At 46.3% G+C, this 11211-nt stretch overlaps 1 long non-coding RNA gene across 1 annotated transcript; it reads right to left on the bottom strand.

Moving 5' to 3' along the window:
• Positions 1 to 2347: 2347 nt before the first annotated feature.
• Positions 2348 to 4386, bottom strand: LOC118496834. Its single transcript, XR_004899394.1, has 2 exons — positions 3549 to 4386; positions 2348 to 2735 (listed from the first exon to the last, which is right to left on the bottom strand). It is a non-coding gene; the product is annotated as an uncharacterized LOC118496834 (long non-coding RNA).
• Positions 4387 to 11211: the final 6825 nt, after the last annotated feature.

Below are 11211 nucleotides of genomic sequence, written 5' to 3' on the forward strand. Positions count from 1 at the left end.
GGCAATGGGTACACGATAAGCAGTGTGCTGAGGTGCCTCCCTGACTCAGCTCACCCCTGCAAGCTTACAACCTCTACCAGGACCACTACAAAGGTATCCTGCCTGGTCTTGCTACTCTCCAGGGTCTCTTCCGCTACCCCTTGCAACCTGTCTCCAGCTCACTCTCCCCAGTACTGGGTTCTATGCTTCTAGCAGTAGCCTCCATATTTTTAGGGGTGCTTACCAGGTCCCTGGTCCTGGGCCCTCCCCTGCCATCAAGTCAGGGTGGGTGGGTGGGTGGGCTGCTGAGCTCGACTTCTCTCCCCTCTCCCACTCCTCAGTGAATCAGGACTCCTTCCACATGAGGTCAGCTGACTGCCTCACCAACTGGCCCTGCTGTCTGTTCCGCTTTGTCTGTAGCTTTACATGTCCCTGTCACCGCACACCTGTTCCTGGGTCAACACCAAAGGGAGGGAGTTGGAGGGCCATAAGTCTCTCTCTCTGCCACTTCCTCAAATCGCTTAGTCAGAGTTGTCACACACACTGTGGAACAGAAAGCACTCTGCTCTCTTGAGCCTAATGTTTCCCTCCTCTCAGCAAGTACCTTGTGTTTCTCAGCCCAACTACCAGCACCTCTCACTCCAGCCCAGCATCACAGGATTATGGGGGTGGAGGATGCAGACCTCAGTTCTGATATTGGCTTTGCCATCAATCAGCCCAGGGAACCTGGCCAGGTCACTTCTTCACCTTCATCTTTAGTTCCTGTCTGTAAAAGGGCTGCTAAGATCCCAGTGAACTCACACACTAGAGACATTCTGTTATCAAAATAGCAATCAGGACTCACGGGACTGGAATGGGGACGTGCAATCTGAGACTCCATCTTCCTTAGGCTGGGTGGCTCCAGCTCTTACCATAGCCTGAAGGTAAAACAGGTCTCCTCTTGCCTCATGAGTAGGCAATGCCCACACCTCCCTTCTGAAGCCCATCCCTTGGCAAGTCTGAAGACTGGAGTTTCTGCGATTTTCCACACTAAACCCCCAGAACCATGAACATATTTCAACATGTGTTCTCAATGAAGGGTGCCCCTCCCCTCAGAGCCTTCAAGGGGTGTGCCCACTGCCCCAGATACTCTAACCTCAGCCCAGTTTTAGGGTAGCTGGGTTCAGGGAGACAGGCTGCAGCAGCAAGGAAGGGTCTGGCTGCTCTGGACACAGCAGGTCTCTCTTAAGTCGCCTGCGCTATCTTTAAAAGGCAGGAGGCTGCTGGGAGCCCCAGGGCTTCCCAGAGGATCTTGGCAAAGCCCATTGTGGGGCTTCCTCCACCCATACATCATCAGCAGGGCTCAGAGCATGGTGAGATGACAGACTTCCAGACAGGGGCTGCCGTGATGACCTATACCCGCGTGGGTGGGCTTGAATGTACATGTCCACGCCCTCCTTTGGTCCCCCATTCCCAAACCCTCGTGCTTTGACAGCAAACACAACCCAACAGAGAAGACAGGAGGAGTGTGTTCACTTTCTATTCCGGTGCTAGGCCTAGAGGTCTGATCCAAACACATCTTATTTATAATTCCCCCCCCAGCAGTGATACCATTAAAACACTGTATTCTGATAGAGAGCAATGGGAGGAATTGAAAATGACTACAGAGTTTTATTGCAAATTCCTTAGTCCACATGGCTAAAAGTCCACAGACCTCCCCTTTCCCTAAACTATCTGTTACCCCCACAAGGCCAAGGATAGAGGAGATGAGTCGGGAGAGAACTGGGATGGCTGTGTGGAGCTGCAGCAACAGGTGAGACTGCCCCAAGAAGAATGTCAGTTTCTTAGCCCAATCAATTTCAGTTAAGTTGCAGGGGAGTTCGGGTACCCTGACTCTCAGGGGCCTTATGTGACACTGTTACCTCTATCTGTGGAGTATTTGGATTGTGACTGAAGGAAGGGGCAGGGAGGGCAAGTTTCTTGAGCTTCCGCTGTGGAACAGCAACAGTTTATTACATGTGTGTTGGATGAGGGAGAAGGTCTGCTGTGAGCCGTTTGCTAGACATCTACTTTCAAACGTGTACCTGCTCAGGAGCCAGCACCCTAAAGTGAGAGTCTATATTTGCAGTTAGTTTCCCCCCCCAGGGACTTAAATATGCACAAGTGCGTACATGCACACACAGGCAAGGTTAATCTGACAAGTCTCTTTTTTCCCCTGGTGACCTTTTACTTCTATATGCCCCAGAGACATGTCACCCTCCCTTCATCCCCTTGTCCTTCCCACAGGGTCCACACCCCAGCAGGACCCAGATTCCTGAGCATTCCCAGACAGAAGTCAGAGAGGCAGGCAACACGTGGTCCTTGGTATATCACACAGCACAGGTTTAAATGGAAGGCATATGTTTCAATGTTTCAAATATTCGAGAACAACAACAAAAAAGGTGGCCAAACCCAGACTTCCAGATTCCTCCTCAAAACAACATATTACACATAAAAGGTTAAATTATTTTTGGCAGGAATTATAACAAGACCAGTTTCAGATACAGAATTGATATGGTCACTGGAAATCAGCAAGGGCTCTGAATCTTTTAACACATTTGCTTGACATTAATTAGTCTCTTATTTAAAACAAATAAACACGATCTAACACTTGGCATTAGCACTTAAGCTGGAACTTTTTTTGGTCCTGGCTTTGGTGTTGCTGTCCAGAAGGCTGAGGGGATGGTTGGACCTTGTCAGGCAGGGCAAACAGAAGCTGTCCCCAACACACCAGTTCCCTGAAAGGGATAAAACACGATCCAAACCTATAAATAAGAAAGACCATTTCTTTCCTAGGACAGACCCCAATCTGTCCCAACATTTAGCACTGAAAAGGGACACGGAGGCCTGGAAGAAAATCAAAGATTTGGAAGAGGTAAGGAAAAAGCAACTGTCCCCCATCCCCCATTCTTCTTTCCAGGCTATAAGTGTGCCAGGCATTCCGTTCCTTCGGCTGCCCTTGAGGGCCACTCCCCATATATAATGGAGGAAAGGGAACGGCTGTCCAGACGACGTAAAGCTAAAGAGCGGCGTAAAAAAAGGACCCGAAACTCAAAGTTGAGTCAACCTCTCACCCCAGACACTGAAGCAGGGGCCCAGGGCAGGAGACCCTTTTATCCTCTACCCCACAACCCTTCTGGCATAAAAATGCAACTGAACTGGCGGGGACAGAGTGACAGGCCTCCCAGATGTCAGGTCCCCTGCCATGGGACCCGGGGTTGAAGAGGGGTGGTCGCGCCCCCAACCCTGTGCTCCCTCCGTTCTGCCTGCCCCATCCCGGGAGCGGACAGGCAAGTGCTGACCTTGGAGGCCACAGCGAGAACCCAGGAGTCCCGTCACCCGCCCTGGGGCAGGGAAAGGACCTCCCAAGGCCCCGGCTGGGGCCAGACAGGCAATCACGTGACACCGGACATAGGTGGCTAAAGGGTGCGCGGAAAGAAAACCCCAAAGAGGGACAGGAGACGCCTAAGGTGACCCCGAAGGGGCAACATGGCGGCGCGGACACATTGGGGGCCTCTCACCCCTCCCCCAGGAGGCCGACACCACGGTACCTGAGAGCCCTGCCATTAGCCGCCGCCGCCACTGTCGCCTGCGCGGTCGCAGCCCGCTTCCACCTCAGCTCGCCACAGACGTCTCAGGAAGCAGAGGAGACGCCCCCTTCGTCTTCTAGTCCAGCCGGCCGAGGACCCCTTCTGGGATTTGGCTGTCTATAAAAGATGCCTGATCATAAGATCCAAATTGAGGACGCCCTTGCCCGATATCCCCCAAATATCCACCCCAAATGACCTTTTGAGGAGTTTTTGCGTACGTGTGCGGAACTCTGGAGGCTCTAAAGTCTTCAAGCCAGAAGAATTTTTAGTCAGGCGCATTCTGGGCAGTCCAGAATCACGGACCCATGGTCCCCTCATGCATATGCAGCAGATTATGATTTTTACTCGTGAGATCAGCGGAGGCGTAACTCTGTCTCTGTAAGTGAGCCCCTGTCTCCTCTGGTCCACGTGGATGACCAGGGCTCAAAGTCCGCTCGGTTCCTGGCCCTTTCTCTAATGAGCCAAGGCTCGGGAGCGGAAAAATCCGGGCTCCGGACTTAGCACCGGACTTGACGTCAAGACCTGACTCCTCCCCTTGCCCTGTTCTTTGGGCAAACCACTTGCCCAGACTCTCAGCTTCCCCTTGTCTGATGAAATACCTACCTCACAGGGTTGTTATGGGGGTTGAATGAGTCAGTGTATTCAATTATTAGGTAATTAAGCACATTTCTTAAGTACTTACTATGTGTAAGTGCAGTGCTAAAGGCAAAGAGATAGAATGGAGGGTAGGATAGGCGCTGATCTAACCTCAAAGCCTTGCCAATCTAGTGAGGAAGACTTGGGGGAAGGGAGAAGAAGGACAATCATCATATACTGTATGTTAATAATTGTAATTGAACCAATGCATCACGGGAAGTACTGTGGGGGATAGAATAAAAAATTAATGGAGTCCTAATGTGAGGTGTTGGGAAGCTGGCATTTAGGCTGAGAGACCAAGGACAATTAGGAGTTGTACAGCACCAAAGTGAGAGGGGAAATGTTTGGAGCAGAAAGAACCAGTTGTCCTAGAGGTGAAGGAGGGAGGAAGCAGGGGGAGAGGTGAGCAAGGAGTAGTGCAGGCAGAGCTCCCTAATGAATTTGGGTTTTATCTAGAGAGTAATGAGAGGCCATTTTCTTCAGGGGAATGATACCAAGTTTGGGTTTCTAAAGGCGCCTGGAAGTGGGCGTGTGGAGACCAGTTAGAAGGCTGTTGTGCAGCTATCCAGGTGCAAAGTAATGGTGACTCAGACTGGGCGGTGGCTTGGGAAGGTAGAGATGTAAAGGATGTAAAATGGGATGTGGTTGGGTACTGAGGTATTGGCAGTAACACCTGGGTTTTTGTTTTGAGTATGAAGGAGTGAAAGAGCCCTTGACTAAAGTGGTGAAGCCTGAAGAAGGATCAGAGTGAGGGGGAAGGTCAAGAGTTTGGCTTTGAGAAGGTAAGTTTGAAGTGCCTGTGTGGCATCTAGGTGGAGAGGGGCAGTTTTGTATGAGATTGGGGCTGGCTCAGAAGAGAGACCCGGACTGGAAATACATATGTGGGTAACATCTGCTCACAAGTGATACATCGTGGTGCTGCGTGAGATCCGAAGGGAGGGAAGGTAGATGGGATGGTAGGCAGAAGAGGAGGAGTCAAGAAAGGAGGTGGAGAATAGTGACCAGTGGAGGAGGAGGAGGAAGACCAGGGGAGCATGGGGTCCCAGGGAGAAGGTTTCAAGAAAGAGAGTGCTCAGTGAGGCTGACTATGTGGGGACAGAAATGGCACCACTGGGTTTGGTTACAAGGAAGGTTTATGGACTTGACAATTGAAAGTTCCTTTATATTACAAGTCCCTAAGAGAAAAAAAAAAGATCCTAGCTGAACTGGCCTAAAAAACAGTAGCCTACCACTCAATGGCAGGTTAATTGAGTGGCTCCGCAAAGTCATCTCAGGTCCATTCCATCTCTGTTCTACCGTCTTCGTGTTGTTTTCATGTTCACGGTCACAAGGTGGCCATCGCAGTTCCTAGGGTTACATCCATGTCAAGAAGATGCCCATTTCTTCTCTAGCAGAGACTCAAACAAACTGTATGTGGCCTCTCACTATCTTGATGCTTATGGGCTGAGGGGTCAGTGTACCTACGCTGCGCACACCTGATATTCAACTCTGGAGGAGAACAGGGGTCTTCGAGTGAAAACTCTTGTTTAGAAAAAGAGAAGGGGCTAAGTGTTGGCGTGGAAGTGGAACAACTGAAATTCTTGCACACTGCTAGTGAGAGAGAAAATTGGTTCAACCAGTACCAATTTTCAGAAAATTTTTGCACACTGCTAGTGAGAGAGAAAATTGGTACAACCAGTACCAATTTTCAGTTTTCTTACCAGAAAACTGGCAGTTTGTACTAAATCTAAACATACACCTATGCTATAACCTAGAATTCCCACTCCTAGGAATTCATTCCAAGAGAAATGAGTGCCTATGTCTACAAAATGACTTGCGCAAGAATTTTCACAGCAGATGTTTTCATAGCTCGAACTGGAAATAGCTCCATGTTCACCAACAGGGGAATTAATAAACAAACTATGGCATTTTTATTCAACGGGATACTATACTTTGCATCTAAAAGTACAAAATACTGACACACGTGATACCGCAGATTAATTGCATGTACAGTATGTGGACTAAAAGAGTCCAAACATGAAAATAGTACTTATTGTATGATTTCATTCATATAAAGCTCAAGGGCGTGCAAAACTGATTTCTGATGATAGACATCAGAATAGTTATCTGGGTTGGAGGCGGAGTAGAAATGGGAAAGGAGCAAGAGGAACTTTTCTGGGGTGCCGGAAAAGGTCTGTATCTTAATCTGTTTGGAGATTAATGGGCAGAAATTCATCAAGCTCTACCATAAGCTGAGAGACTTTATGTATGTTCTACCCCTAAGAAAAATAAAATGTAAGAAAAGCAAGAAAGGGATTCTGCCAGCCTATGCCCCGTGACGTTGGCTGTTGAGCAAGAATCAGAAGGTCCGTTTCGGAGGGACTTGGCCTTCCTGTAACCTTAAAGCCAGGTGTGGACGCTGACAAGGCCTCAGTGGCCAACCCTCTCCTCTTCGGGGCCCCAGAAAACTGGAAAAGATGACACAGGGCCTTTTTTTTTTTTTAAGATTTTATTTACTTATTTTTAGAAAGGGAAGGGAAGGAGAAAGAGAGAGAGAGGGAAACATCAATGTGCGGTTGCTGGGGGTCATGGCCTACAACCCAGGCATGTACCCTGACTGGGAATCGAACCTGCGACACTTTGGTTTGCAGCCCGAGCTCAATCCACTGAGCTATGCCAGCCAGGGCTGAGACAGGGCCTTTTAACATGAGGCTGACTCTTGCCCTGGTGGTTCCCTTCCTCTGTACCCTCAAGACCGCTTCACCCTGCAAGCCCACTTTTAGGTGGTAGAAATGACACCAAAGCTGGGCTCTGACTTCAGGGACCTGGAAGGTCTTTCTGCCCTAAAATTTTGCTCAGCCGATCTCGACTTCCTGCCAAGGCCTCTCCCGCCTGCCATCTGAACTTAGCTAGGATCCTGCTCTCTCCCGCTCCTCACGTTCCTCGTCTTGTCCATCCCTTCTAAATCCCCCTCAGGACTTTTCTGTCCCCTCTGTGTCGTCGAACAAGTTACTTAACTCCCCTGTGCCTTGCTTTTCCCATTTGTAAAATGAGGAAGACATGAGGATCGACCCCGTATGGTTGTTTCTGGGAAGTTAGTGAGTCCCTATTTCACAGGGCTTCAAACAGCACCCATCACATAGTTGGCACTCACAGCTACTTATTACCACGAGTGAGTAAAATAGCCTAGCCCAGAGCCTCCCGACCATGGCTTTGGAGTTTGCTATCCTTAAGGAGGCAGGACAAGTGGGTTCAGATCTTTTTTGACTTTGTAAGGTCTCTACCCTAATCTGTCTTCAATTTCTCCAGCGCCAGGGCCCTTTTGTTCCAGGGTTCTTAGGGCTTGTAGACTCATTTTAACTAAGTCTGTGCCGACACCTAGTGGGAATATGAAGAAATGCCTAAAATTCTTACAAAACTGTCATCAACCTATTATGGACATGGACAATAATGGTATATTAAGGTCTTCCTGTGTGCCAAGCACTGAGTGTTACATGGATGCTGTTAGTTAACTTTCCATTTCACTCTATGAAGAACAGATTCTGTTGAAGATTCAGGAAGACAAGTCAGTTGCTTGGGTGAGAGAGCTGGGTTTGAATCCCCAGAAGTCTGCATTTTTAACCCCTCTATGCCAGGTTTCTGGATGAATACTGGGGAAACACAAAGATTAAATTCCAGCCTCATACATACCTATAATTAATAGCTATTTTAGAATAAATAAGGATTAGAGCCCATGCTTGGATAAACTATAGAATGACTCCACAGTATCTCAGAAAATTTAGGACCTAGGGAGCTTTTCCTTCCAAGGGCCAAGTCCCTAGAGAAGATTATGGGATCCTGCCAAGGACTCGTGATGAAGCTCAATTCCAGAATCCCAGCTGTCACTCATTCATCATCTCCATAGCGGACGCTTCCTGAGTGCCAAATATAAGCCGGCCATTGTGTCAGGCTCTGGGAATACAGTGGTGAGCAAGAAAGAGAGCGATTTCACTGAGCTCACAGACTGATGGCAGAGGAGCCAGGCGTGAAACACAAGACTATAAGCATGTCACTGTATGGCCAAGAAGAACTATAAAGAAGGGGACCTAAGTTAGTCTGGGGGTGGTCAAGGAAGGCTTCCTGAAGGTGGTGACATTTAACCTGAACCCTGAAAAGGAAGAAGGAAGTTTCTGGATCATGAGAATGGGTGGCAGCATTATAGGCAGAGAATAGAATTTGAGACAGCTCAGAGGTGAGAGACCAGGGCTGTTCCAGAGACCACAGGCAGGGCAGTGTGACTGGGTCTGAGGGTGAGAGAGGAGTGGCCCCTGTCGTGAACATATCACACGGGGTCTTATTGGCCAAATTGAGGAGTTTGGAGAATGGGGAAGGCTTTAAGCAGAAGATTTGAATTTTTAAAAGATTTTTCTAGCTGAAGTAAATGCACTGAAGAGCAGGACAAGGAAGTGGGGAGACAGGAGGCCAAGGCAAGTGTCTGGGTGGTAGTGGCTTGGTAGAGAGGGTGGAGGCAGCGATGATGGAGGTGGGCTAGTGCGTCACGTGTGGTGGAGGTAGGGCTGTCAGGACTCCCCGACTGCTTAAATGTGACGGGCTAAGGAAAGAAATCAAGGATGATTCTTGGGATATTGGCTTGGAAAATGGATGCATTTACTGAAATGGATTAAAATGAGGGAAGAGCAAACTTGGGGAGATTATCTTGAGTTCAGATCTACCTCCGAGGGCAGAGAGTCTTTTTGTTTTGTTTTGTTTTGTTTTGTTTGGCATAGATGATGCTGCGAGATTACTGCTGTCACAGGGAGGGGAGGAGGTGATGAGTGAGTGCCAGAAGTGTTGCTGAGAGAGAGTGCTGGGCTTTGCTGCCCTGGCAGTGGATAGAATAGTGCCAATGACTCATTCTGAAGAACCAACAAAAGGAAAAAAGGAAACCAGATTGCTTTTCAATACTTAGTTGTACAAAAGGATACTCTTTACTTTTCCTTAGAGAAACCAGATGGGTCCACTTATACATTAGCACAGAAACTTCTTTCTAGCCAACGAGTCCCCTGAGGTAGAAATTTATTTGAGAGATTCAGGTTAACGTGACCCTGAGAAAAGAGTGCAGACTGTGGCCAAAAATCCCTGTCTAAAATGCAAAGAGTATATCCCATTGGTAGAAGCAGTGGAATTTCATCTAATTTAAGTGTAAAAGGAAATGTATCTTCAGGATCTTGGGGCACACAGAATTGAGAGGCTATAGAAGAAGCAAGCTTGACAAGTGCAGGAACCTAGGAGGCTCTCTTTCTGCCCCTGGGCCTTTGTACCTTCTGTTTCCACTGCCGGAAGACCTCACCTGGCTGACTAAAACTCATTCTTAAAAGAACTAACACCTATCCCCAGACTATTCCAAAAGATTCAAGAGGAGGGAAGACTCTCAAACTCATTTTACAAGGCTAGCAATATCCTAATTCCAAAACCAGATGAAGACTACAAAGAAAGAAACTTATAGGTCAATATCCCTGATGAACATAGGTGCTAAAATCCTCAACAAAATATTAGCAAACTGGACCCAGCAATACATTAAAAAGATCATACACCATGAACAAGTAGGATTTATTCCAGAGATGCAAGCTTGGTACAATATCCACAAATCAATAATTATGATGCACCACATAAACATAATGAAGGATAAAAAGCATAGTCATATGAACAGATGCAGGAAAGGCATTTGATAAAATCCAGCACCTATTTATAATAAGATAAAAACTCTCAGCAAAGTGGCAATGGAAGGAACATACCTCAACATAATTAAGGCCACATTATGACAAATCCACAGCTAACATCATACTCAATGGGCAAAAAGTGCTTCCCTTAAGACTGGGAACAAGACAGGGATGTCCAGTCTCACCACTCTTGTTCAACATAGTATTGGAAGTTCTATCCACAGCAATCAGACAAGAAGAAGAAATAAAAGTCATTCAAATTAGAAAAGAAGAAGTAAAACTGTCATTATTTGCATATGACATGATACTGTATATAGAGAGCCCTAAAAAATCCACCAAGAAACTATTAGAACTGACAACTGAATTTAGTAAAGTAGCAGGATATAAAATAAATATTCAGAAATCAGTTGCATTTTTATACACCAATACTGAACTATCAGGAAGGGAAACTAAGAAAACAATTCCACGTACAATTGCATCAAAAAAAAAACAAACCCAAAACTAGGAATACATTTAACCAAGGATATAAAAGACCCATACTCAGAAAATTAGAAAACACGAAAGAAATTGAAGAAGATACAAATAAGTGGAAGCATATATCATGTTCATGGCTAGGGAAAATTACCATCATTAAAATGTTCATACTACCCAAAGCAATCTATAGAGTCAATGCATTTCCCATCAAGATACCAATGACATTTCACAGAACTAGAACAACTATTCCAAAAATGTATATGGAAACATAAAAGGCCCTGAATAGGCACATCAATCTTGAGAAATAAGAACAAATTTGGAGGAATCATGCTACCTAATATCAAACTATACTATGCGGCCATAGTAATCACAAAAGAGCATGGTACTGGCATAAAAACACATACAGATCAATGGAACAGATAGAGAGCCCAAAAATAAACCCATGCCTTATGGTCAATTTTGACAAGGGACACAAAAACATACAATAGGGTAAAGATAGTCTATTCAATAAATGGTGTTGAGAATATTGGGCAGATACATGCAAAGAAAAAAATGACCACCTTCTTACATCATACACAAGAATAAACTCAAAATGGATTAAAGGCTTACATGTAAGGCTCAAAACCATAAAAATCCCAGAAGAAAGCATAGACAGTAATATCTTGAACATTTCTTGTAGCAATACTTTTTACGCTATATCTCAGAAAAGGGAAACAAAAGAAAAAAAATAAATGAGACTACATCAAACAAAAGTTTTTGCACAGCAAAGGAAAACATCAACAAAATGAAAAGACAAGACACTGAGTGGGAGATCATATTTGCCAATGATACATGTA

Source organism: Phyllostomus discolor, chromosome 9 (assembly GCF_004126475.2).
Source record: "Phyllostomus discolor isolate MPI-MPIP mPhyDis1 chromosome 9, mPhyDis1.pri.v3, whole genome shotgun sequence".
NCBI lineage: Eukaryota > Metazoa > Chordata > Mammalia > Chiroptera > Phyllostomidae > Phyllostomus > Phyllostomus discolor.